The following is an 11,814-nucleotide window of genomic DNA, read 5'->3' on the forward strand; positions in this document are numbered from 1 at the left end:
TACGGAAAAATAACAAAATAAACACCCGTATGCATGCTTGCTTGTAAAAAATAGTTTACATATTTCTGCTTCCTCTGCATATCTTGTAGACACCTGTGGCCACCCAAATTGCCATCTAGGCTTGTCTGCTAAGGACAAGATCTGGAACAAGTCCAGTCATAGCAGCTGAGGCCATCACAGATCTAATGGCAAACTGCCATCTAACTGTCAAGCTAATGAGTCAGCCTCAGTGCAAATGAGAGCACCAGGGGCCAGAGAGATAGCATGGTAAGGCGTTTGCCATGCATGCAGAAAGATGGTGGTTCAAATCCCGGCATCCCATATGGTCCCCGAACCTGCCAGTAGCAATTTCTGAGCATAGAGCCAGGAGTAACCCCTGAGTGCTGTCGGGTGTGATCGCCCCCTCAAAAAACACACACACAAAAAATAAATTAAATTAAAAAAATGAGAGCACCAACCAAACCAGTGAAGATCATAGAACCACCAGCCCAAATGTAAATTCATGAGAAATAATAATTGTTTAATTTTGCAAACTACTACTTCCTAAGATTATTTGTTAAATTCAATTGGTAACTGATAAGTCTACTGATTTTTCTTTTAAAATGTTGAGTAAGTAGGGGGCCGAGGGACTGAGGGCGCAGCTCGCCGCTCCCCGGCCGGGCCTGGCCGGCCCACCGTGGGTTCCCTGGACCCTGGACTCCTGGGGACTCAGCACTGGAGCAGATGGATAACGGAGACTGGGGCTATATGATGACTGACCCAGTCACGTTAAATGTAGGTGGACATTTGTACACAACGTCTCTCACCACGTTAACTAGATACCCGGGTCCATGCTTGGAGTTATGTTTGGGGCAACTTCCCCACGGCGCGAGACCCCCAGGGCAATTACTTCATCAATCGCGATGGACCAGGCAGTGGTCCTCAAACTATGGCCTGCGGGCCACATATTGTATTTGTACCTGTTTTGTTTCTTCAGTGCAAAATAAGATATATGCAGTGTGCAAAAGAATTCGTTCATAAGTTTTGTTTTTACTATAGTCAGACCCTCCAATGGTCTGAGGGACAGTGAACTGGCCCCCTGTTTAAAAAGTTTGAGGACCCCTGGTACGTCCTCAACTTCTTGAGAACTTCAGAGTTGACCCTGTACTTGGATTTTAAAGAATTCGATATGCTAAGGAAAGAAGCAGATTTTTACCAGATTGAGCCCCTGATCCAGTGTCTCAATGACCCTAAGCCCCTGTATCCTATGGATACTTTCTAAGAAGTCGTGGAGCTCTCGAGCATGCGGAAGCTGTCCAAGTACTCGAACCCCATAGCCGTCATCATCACTCAGCTAACCATCACTACCAAGGTCCATTCCTTGCTAAGAGGCATCTCCAACTATTTCACCAAGTGGAACAAGCATATGATGGACACCAGAGATTGCTAGGTTTCCTTCACGTTCGGACCCTGTGACTATCACCAGGAAGTCTCTCTCCGGGTCCATCTGATGGAATACATCACCAAGCAAGGCTTCATGATTCAACACGCGAGTGCATCACATGAGCGAGCTGGCCAACGAGAACACGGTAGAGCACAACTGGACTTTCTGCAGGCTGGCCCGGAAGACAGACGACTCATCTCCAAACCTGGGAGAAGTTTCTGGAAACAGATTCTTCAGAAGATGAAAGAGACTGATTTAAAAAAAAATCACACTGTGGGCTTTATTAAAAAATGTATTTATTTGAAGGTGTTAAGGATCAGAAGGACTAGAAGGTGTGTTAGTGGACTCCTGTATGTTTCGTTCTCTTCACCCGAGTATGCATGTGCCTATTCAGAGCCTCCAATACCTTTTTTATAAAAAGAAGTCTGAAAAACATTATGATATGTATAATCTACCCTAATTGAGCTTTTTTTTCCTCTAAATTTCAGTGCTAAAATGATTTCTGATTAAATAGCCCCTAATTTAACTAGAAGGCTGAAAACACATGAATGAACAAAGAATAAACAAAGTACTCTATGATATCTTTGAGAAAAAATCAAACATCATCAGGGCGACCTAGTTCCATTAAGCAGTATTTAATATTAAAGGAAAACTTTTCAATAATTTAAAGTACTTGTTAAGTACCGTTATTTACAGTTATGACACCTGTTCTTTTCTATGCATATGAATCAAGTAACCAAATATCGATAGCCATGGAAATGTCTGACTAGAAATATTTATATTCGATTCTGATTACAAAACGTCCCTCTGGTAGAAATCTTATGTCTTAAACCTGGTGCAGTATAATTCCCAAGTGTACTGTCTACCAGTAAAAGAAAATAAAACACCCTAATAAAAATGAAATACAAAGATTAAAAAAATTTGAGCGAGTAGGGACAAAATATGACTCAATAGTAGAGAGCATACTTGTGAATTCATAAATTTGACCCCTGGAAAAATGAATAAAAACCAAGTTATGATATGCTTATTAATTAGCATTCTATATATACATATATATGTTGTGGTGTTTGGGAAATCACACCTGGTCATGCTCAGGGCTTACTCCTGACTCTTCACTCAGGTATCACTCCTGGCAGGCTCAATGGACCATATGGAGTACTAAGGATTAAACCTGGGATGGCCACGTGGAGGGCAAGCATCCTACCACTTTGCTATTATTTTGTTTTTAAAATATACCCTACATAGGCCTGGAGAGATAGCACAGCGGCATTTACCTTGCAAGCAGCTGATCCAGGACCAAAGGTGGTTGGTTCTAATCCCGGTGTCCCATATGGTCCTTCGTGCCTGCCAGGAGCTATTTCTGAGCAGACAGCCAGGAGTAACCCCTGAGCACTGCTTAGTGTGGCCCCAAAACAAACAAACAAATATATATATATATATATATATATATATATATATATATATATATATATACCCTACATAAAATTCAGGATACTTTGTCATCCTTATGATGGTTCAATTATGACATATTCTATGAACCTGAGAATTTGGAGGATTTTTTGTACTTTTTTAAGCAAGATACATTATTTTCTTTTTTTAAAGATACATTATTTTCAAAAATTATATAATCAAAAGGATTGTAAATATGAACAAAGTAAAAAACTCAGAGCTATAAGTTTGGAGAGTTGGTGTGTCTTTCTTCCATCCTGTCTCCATCCTGTCTCAGTTTTCTCAACTCAGGATCTTATTTGAAATCAAACTGGTTTCAAATATAGTAGAAAGTTGTTTACCCACAATCAGATAGTATTAAAATGGAAGTGGAGATTAATTAATTAAGATTAATAAAGCTTTATTTTTTTATAAAAAAGTCAAAACTTTTTACAGTTCTATAAAATAAGTTATGCCATTGTCCTCACATTTTTAGTTTTAAAAGCCAGTGGAAAGCATGTACTTCAAAGGAGAAAATACAATTTTTAACATCTCAAATCCTTAACTCTTAAATTATCTGCTTTCTTTCTTGCTTCTATAAAACCTCTCTCTTATTCTTGCCTTGTTTTTTGTTTAAAGCAGTCTTCAATTTTCCAAAACAAAGGAGGGCTTTCATTTATGCTTCAGGTGCTTTGTTCTCTGATGGTAAACTACTTCTTCAGACATCATTTCCAAACAAGCTCTTAGATGAACTATTCACATTTTTGGTAATATTAAGAAAATTGTACCATTAGTCATTTAATGCAACCAAAATATCTCTCTTGCTGCAAACTACAAAGCCACTTGATTAAAAACAAAAAAGCCCAAGAAGCTAAAAGATAAATCGCATTTATCTAATAAATGGCGCTTGATAATTTCTCCATATGCTATTACTAAAATTGAAAAAATAGAACTGCCAAAGAAAGAAATAAACTGCAACTCTAAAAAGTTATTGAATTCCCATTTAAAAGATCTGGTTTAAAGTTTGATTCTGTTTCCTACAGGAAATTAATATTTTCTCTTATTTTTGTCTTTAATTAAATAGCTTTTAAGAAAACTGCTTTAAAATAACTATTCCCAGTGACTATCTTTAGAAAAGCAACATTTCAAAACAATATACTTAAGTGATCAAAAATGGCTTAAATATATTCTCTTTATACAAAGCAAAAAAATATGTCCACATCTGCTTCATTTGATATTCTTTTGTTTTTGTAGGGACAGAGACTCCCAAGAAGTGTTCAGATCTGATAGCCACTCCTGGTATTACTCAGCTGATATTTTAGTGATAGATTCTGAAGATCTGCTGTTGCTCTGGTATTTATTGGCAAGAGAGAGGAGCTCTTTGAGATCATTATAGTATAAATTCCTGGGTCTGGGTTTAGAAAGAGGTCAGGGGCTAAGGCACTCGCCTTACATCCAAATGGTACCCCTAAGCATTGCTAAGAGTAAGGCCTGAGTACTTTTACCCAATTGAGTATAGCCTAACTATCTTCCACCCTTCAAAAAATAAAAATAAATAGGGGCCAGAGCGGTGTTGCAAGTGGTAGGGCATCTGCTTTGCACACACTAACCTAGGACAGATCATGGTTCAATCCCCCTGCATCCCATATGGTCCCCCAAGCCAAGAGCAATTTTTGAGTGCATAACCAGGAGTAATCCCTGAAAGTCACTGGGTGTGGCCAAATTTTTTTCTTTTTCTTTTTGTGTCAGGTCAGTCTATATTTTTTCTCTTTTTTCTTTCTTTATTTTTATTTAAAAAAAAAAAAAACCTTCACCAGTGTATCATTCCCATCACCAATGTCCCAAGTGTCCCTCCTCCCCACCCCACACCAGCCTGTGCTCCAGACAGGCTTTCTACTTCCCACATTCAGTCACATTTTCTTATGATGGTTCTCAGTGTAAGTATTTCTCTAACTATACCCATCACTCTCTGTGGTGAGCTTCAAGTCTTGAGCTGGACCTTCCATTCCTCCTCTCTTTTGTCTCTGTGAATTATTGCACAAATGTCTTTTATTTTTCTCAAAACCCGTAGATGAGAGAGACCATTCTGTGTCTATCTCTCTCCCTCTGACTTATTTCACTCAGCATAATAGATTCCATATACATCCATGTATAGCAAAATTTTATAACTTCATCTCTTCTGACAGCTGCATAATATTCCATTAATCTATTGAGGGGCATCTAGGCTGTTTCCAGAGTCTGGCTATTGTAAAGAGCTGCAATGAATATAGGTGTGAGGAATTTTTGTATTGTATTTTTGTGTTCCTAGGGCATATTCCTAAGAGTGGTACAGCTGGATCATATAGGAGCTCAACTTCCAGCTTTTGGAGGAGTCTCCATATGGCTTTCTATAAAGATTGGACTAGACGGCATTCTCACCAGCAGTGAATAAGAGTTCCTTTCTCTCCACATCCCCGTTGCACTGGTTGTTCTCATTATTTGTGATGTACATGAATCCCTGTGCATGAGATGATACTTCATAGTTGTTTTGATTTGCATTTCCCTGATAATTAGTGATGTGGAGCATTTATTCATGTGCCTTTTAGCCATTTGTATTTATTTATTTATTTATTTTTGTCAAAGTGTCTGTTCATTTCTTCTCCCCATTTTTTGACAGGGTTAGATGATTTTTTTTTCTTGTAAAGTTCTGTCAGTGCCTTGTATATTTTGGATATTAGCCCCTTATCGGATGGGTATTGGGTAAATAGTTTCTCCCACTCAGTGGGTGGCTCTTGTATTCTGGCACTATTTCCTTTGAGGTGCAGAAGCTTCTTAGCTTAATATAGTCCCATCTGTTTATTTCTGCTTACACTTGTTTGGAGAGTGCTGTTTCCTCCTTAAAGATGCCTTTAGTCTCCTTTAGTCATAGAGCTTTTTTTTTTTTTACCTACATGTTATTTTATATACTTTATGGTTTCAGGTCTGATATCTAGGTCTTTAATTCATTTGGATTTTACCTTCGTACATGATGTTAGCTGGGGGGTCTAAGTTCGCTTTTCTGCAAGTAGCTAACCAATTGTGTCAACACCACTTATGGAAAAGGCTTTCCTTGCTTCATTTAGGATTTCTTGCTCCTTTACTAAAGGAGCAAATCTAAAGACTAAACAAGTGAAGGGCCTATACAAAGAAAACTATAAAACCCTGCTACAAGAAATAAGAGAAAACACATAGAAATGAAAATCCATACCTTGGATTGGCAGGATTAACATCATTAAAATGACAACAGTCCCCAAAGCATTGTACAGATTTAATGTGATCCCTCTAAAGATACCCATGGCATTCTTCAAAGAAGTGGATCAAACACTTCTGAAATTCATTTGGAACAATAAACACCCACGAATAGCTAAAGCAATCCTTGGGAAAAGGAATATGGGAGGCACTACTTTCCCCAATTTTAAACTCTATTACAAAGCAATAGTTATCAAACCAGCGTGGTATTGGAATAAAGACCCTCAGATCAGTGGAATAGGATTGAGTACTCAGAGAATGTTCCCCAGACATACCAAAAAATTTTTAAATAAAAATAATAGATAGATGCCCAGCATAGATGAATGGCTAAAGAAACTGTGGTACATGTATACAGTGGAATACTATGCACCTATCAGGAAAAATGAAGTCATAAAATTTTTCCATACATAAATGGACATGTAAACTATTATGCTGAGTGAAATAAGTCAAAGGGAGATAGACACAGAATAGTCTCTCTCGTCTATGGGATTAAAAACAAATAAAATACATCATTGTAATTATACCCAGAGATAATAAAGATGAGGGCTGGAAGGACCAGCCCATGATATGAGCTTACTATAAAGTGATGTGTGATTTAGAGAAATAACTATACTAACAACTATCATGAAAATGGTAGTGAGTGTGAGAAGTAGAAATACCTGTCTTGAATACAGGCAGGGGATGAGGGAGGAGAGAAATGGAGGGCTTTGGTGGTGGGAAGATTGCACTGGTAAAGGGTGTGTTCTTTTTTTTTTTTTATAACTGAAACTCAACTACAAACATGTTTGTAATTATGGTGCTTAAATAAAGATATTTAAAAATAAATAGGTAGAGAGACAGATAGAAAAATTGATTGAATGATTGATTGGTTTCTAGTTCTGTCATCAGCAAGCTTATGTTTAAATTCTCCGGGGGTTGTTTGAGAAATAAATAAATCATGTATGCAAGTGTCTGATAGATGTACAGTGAATAGTAACTTAGTCTGACACATATTTACACAACAGCAAGCAAAGCTGTTTTACTCCTTTACTTTACTCCTGTATTTTTAGACAGGCCTTGATTAAAGAGAAAAGGAAAAAATTTGAAGAAACTGGATAAAAATGCAGAGGAGCTTTAGGCTTTGTAACAAAAAAGTAGTGGCGAAAGCAGGAAGACCAAACCTTCCACTTTAAGAGGCCAAGAGCTCTGACTTAATTGTATCTGAAGCTTAGTGAAGCCTTCTTCTATTTGAGAACCTTCCAATTCCCACTTGAGAGGAAAACAATCAAGCTTGGCAGTTAATAAGCAGCTCTGTGATGACAATGCCCAGACAGCAAGCCTGTTAACAGAACAGGCTGACAAGTGCATTCTCTCTATGCAGGACAGTACATTTGCTGATGAGTTTTTGTCACCTTAATGTGTGGACAGATGTATTTGGATAAAATTACTTTATTGAAAATTTGATTTTTCATGTTGTTGAGCTGCCCTACAATTTTGACAGGTGCAGGTAAGGCGGTAGTGGTATGTTTGCAGATCTAGCCAAGATGCCTCTTCCAACAGTATAAGGTGGGTGATTGGCAATATGTGTATTTGGTTCCTGCTGGCATTTGTTTCTATCAGGCTGTAAGTGATAGCACTGCTTGTCCAAGCAGCCTTCCCAACTCAATTTAACCCATTCCATCATTCACCCTGTATGGTGAATTCCTTTTGGAACACAGTTATAAGTGCTCTCTCTCTCTCTCTCTCTCTCTCTCTCTCTCTCTCTCTCTCTCTCTCGCTCGCTCGCTCGCTCTTTATATATATATATATGCATAATATGTATGCATATATATATCACAAATCACTTCTTTTTCACATTTGTTTTGGAAGTGGTCACACATTAAGCCGAATTTACAAAAGAGAAAACAGAAACAGATGTTAAGAAAAGTCCTCATTCACGTGTAATATGAATGAGCCACATTTTGATTCACATTTTGAACCCAAATAGGTAGAATCTACACCATGTATAGTGTATTATGTTAGAAAAAATGCTGCCATTGAATCTAAACTTTGCCTACTTCATTGTGCCTATCTCACTTGTATCTCAGAGCAGTTACATATGGAGACTACACACTGTAGGTCCATCCTGAATTTAGCATCTCCAAAACATTACTTACTTATAGCATCACCTGTAAGAAAGCTGCACTATTGTTACCCTCCCATATAGGAAAATTGAGACTTAGAGGGGAAATGGAACTGAACTAACCTTACAAAACTAATAAGAACTGTGTTTAAAATAAAAAACCATTTTCTCTGATTAATAAGAGCTAGATTCAAAATTAACAATTTATTGTGTCAATGGTTTTAAATATTAGAATGCCCTCTCTCTAATTTTTACTAGCTAGTTGTCATAAGCATTTGTCTCTCTAATCCTCAGTTTATTTGTCTGTAAATGGAGAAGCCACAAATAACTACTTTCAAGGACCAATGAGAGTAGACAGTACGTGAAGATGATCTGTAAAGTACTGAGTACTCAGTAATCTTACTAAATTTTTTGGAATTGCTCTTGACTTGCTTCTTTGTTTGTTCAAATACTAATCTAACCAGCCCCTCAACTAAATGACATTTTCTCAAGGGTAAATTTTTATGATTCTAATTTTACAAGTCAAAGAATATGAGTATATTGTGAAAGTGGGGTGTTCCAGTGTAGTATGATTAGATAAGTTATTTTATATAGGAATGCCCCATTTTTACATAAACATAGGTATAATCACATTCCCAGACTCAGAACATTGTAATTTTAAAATAATGAGGAAATCCTATTTATATTTTCTTATTTAAGTACACCTTTAGAACCAGAAAAGGGCTTCTTAAGCATTTATAAACATATAAAACAGCAGTAACAGAAGAAGTACACAATGATTGGCAATCAACCTTTTTCATAGAAGACTGAAAGAAATGCCCTGTGAGCCTTTTGATTTCATTAAATTCATAACCCTTAGGTGTGTGTCCCTCCACAGAAATTTCAAAGGACTCCCTGGGTTAGAACAGGAAGAATTCACTTTATGAGAAATAGGTGATTTTTTATAGCAAAACTAATAAAAATGCTTCCTCTTTTTCTCGGAACTTTGTGGAGGAGGGTATAAAATCACCCCATGCGCTGTGTCTCCAATCCCAGTTGAACCCCAGGTGAATATAAAGTAGAATCGCTGCTTGAAATAATCCCGACAAGGCTGAGGATGAAATACATGTAGTCTGGCAATCTTCTATCTCATATGGAGCATAAACTGCCTGCCAGAACTATGTATTTTATTGAGGAGAGACCACTCCCAGGTAGGGGAGTAAGAATAAAGGAAGGTCAGATAGCTCAGACTATCCTGAGCTTGTCCCTCCCAGGTTTACATATAAGACAATCTCTATTTGGGGTTTAAAACCAAGTTGTAAACAAACAGATACAAAGGAACCAGGGATGATCTTTGATTTGGGTTAAAAACAAGGTATAATCTAGCAGGAGGGAGCTTGGGATCACACCCACTATACCCAGGCTTACTCCTGATTGTGTGCTTGAGGATCTCTCTTGGTGCTAATCAAGGTAATAATTTGCAGCACAAGGTATTGAACCTTGGTTAGCCGCATGCAAAGCATACATTTTTACCTGTTGTATAATCTCTCCTTGAATTTTCTAAGCTATTTTTTTTATCAAAGATAACCTTCTATAATGTTAACAGAATTATTATTGCTACAATGAATTGAATCAATGAATGCTCATTATATTATCAATGGGCTCTTTCTACAAAAATATTAAAATTGATATTTCTCTAAGCAAATTAATGTAATCCATCCCAGAGTTTGGCATATGTAACCCCTCACTGATTTACATATATGAGAGAAAAGAATTTGAGAGTGTAAATAATTGCTGCAGTCTTTTCTCTTAAGTGGTGTTGTGTCAGGAATCAACCCCAATCACATGTAACTGTAAGACAAATAACAGTCTTTTCCTTTTAGACATGAGAAATTAGTGCCTTATATATTATGGTCTTCACATTTGCTGCTCCTTCTGTCTGAGATACTTGTTCTTAGATGTCCCATAGCTGCTTTCTTCCTTTATTTCCTTAACACTCTTTCATCTCTGGCAAAGCCATCTATTCAGTCCCATTAGTAACCCAGTTTGATCATCTCCATAGCAATGATCTTACCTGAAGTTATTGTATTTTCCCCCTTTATATTGCCTATATTCCTCAATTTAAGTGTAAGCTCCTAAAAGGCAAAAACTGTTGCATTCTCCAAATGTTTGGTATATGGTAGGTGATGATTAAATATTAGTGTACTGAAGTGTGATAAAACTAGCTTACCTCCCACAAACCTCACCTCCACTCCCATCCCACATCTTCCAAACAAAACATTTCTATTTAGGTCATATCTAAAGAAGGGGTGCTGGTAGGATAGTGGTTCTGGCAGTTTCATGCTGTTTGGAATTCTGCAACACTGCCTGAGCTGTAAATTCTAACCCAAGTTCCTGGTTTCTTATTTCAAGGAGACTACCATTGTTGCTTTCAGAATTTAAATTCCAGTTAAGGAATTTAAACTAGTTTTTTAATCTCACTATGCCTAAACTCCTTTTTTCTCACAAAGAAATAGCTACCAACTACCCTAAAAAGTTATGAAAATCAACTGAGATAATGAATAAACCTGAATGAAGTCAGTGCCTGGCACAAAGTGAATTCCCAGTAAATTGTAGTTTTGAATCGACTAATAATGAAAGAACTCTTACACCACAAGATCTTCTCCCATGGGTGATTTTACTAATTGTGACATTTTTTCCATAAATATAGGTCTTACAACCATCATAGCCTTGTCCTTGCCTTGACAGTCACTTCAAATTAATCATTCTGAATTGGCACGCAATCTGAAAATTGTTAGCCTTTTCTGTTTCAGAAAGTTCTTAACTGTCATACAGAATTATTAACATTGAAATTGGTATCCAGATGTAAATTGGTAATTAATTTTGCCTTTGAATGAGTGGTAAATTCAGCAGCATATATGTGCTTTTACTGGGGAAAGAAAAAATAACGGGAACCTGCTTTTGACTGATGAGAATAGAAAGAAAGGTCCTTTGTAGTTCCATTAACTTTGGTTCCCGAGACTATAGAGGTCAGAAAGCAGAATGAGAGAAGTGATCTGAAATAGCTCCAGATATGTTCCATTTGATGAAGCATTTGATGGAAATTGGAAGTTCACCAGAAAAAAAAAAACTGATTGTGATTTGTCTCCTTTGAATTATTTAACCTTTCAAGCACCTCCCAGCAACTACTGGGTTCTAATCAATATCAGAAGTATAACATTTTGGGTGGGGGGAGATCATACCCGGCAGCGCTGAGGGATTACTCCTGGTTCTGTGCTCAGAAATCGCTTCCTGGCAGGCTCGGGGACCATATGGGATGCTGGGATTCGAACCACCGTCCTTTTGCATGCAAGGCAAATGTCTTACCTCCATGCTATCTCTCTGGCCCCAGAAGTATAACTTTCAATAATTTATTTTTAAATGATAGAAAATCTAACATTATTATTAGATTATAAATTATATTATATTATATTATTAGATTATAAATTATACTATACATCTAACAGTATTATTATATAATGATACTATAGAAGTGACAATGAGATTGTCTTTCCCAAGAACCCTGTAAATTTGGATGGATAGCAATGATATTTGCAGAATAAAAATGTGAAGCTAG

At 37.1% G+C, this 11,814-nt stretch overlaps 1 pseudogene; it reads left to right on the plus strand.

Moving 5' to 3' along the window:
- The first annotated feature begins 684 nt into the window (after positions 1-684).
- On the plus strand, positions 685-1,667 carry LOC126001677 (BTB/POZ domain-containing protein KCTD6-like; annotated as a pseudogene).
- Positions 1,668-11,814: the final 10,147 nt, after the last annotated feature.

The sequence above is a fragment of the Suncus etruscus genome, chromosome 2 (assembly GCF_024139225.1).
Source record: "Suncus etruscus isolate mSunEtr1 chromosome 2, mSunEtr1.pri.cur, whole genome shotgun sequence".
Lineage (NCBI taxonomy): Eukaryota > Metazoa > Chordata > Mammalia > Eulipotyphla > Soricidae > Suncus > Suncus etruscus.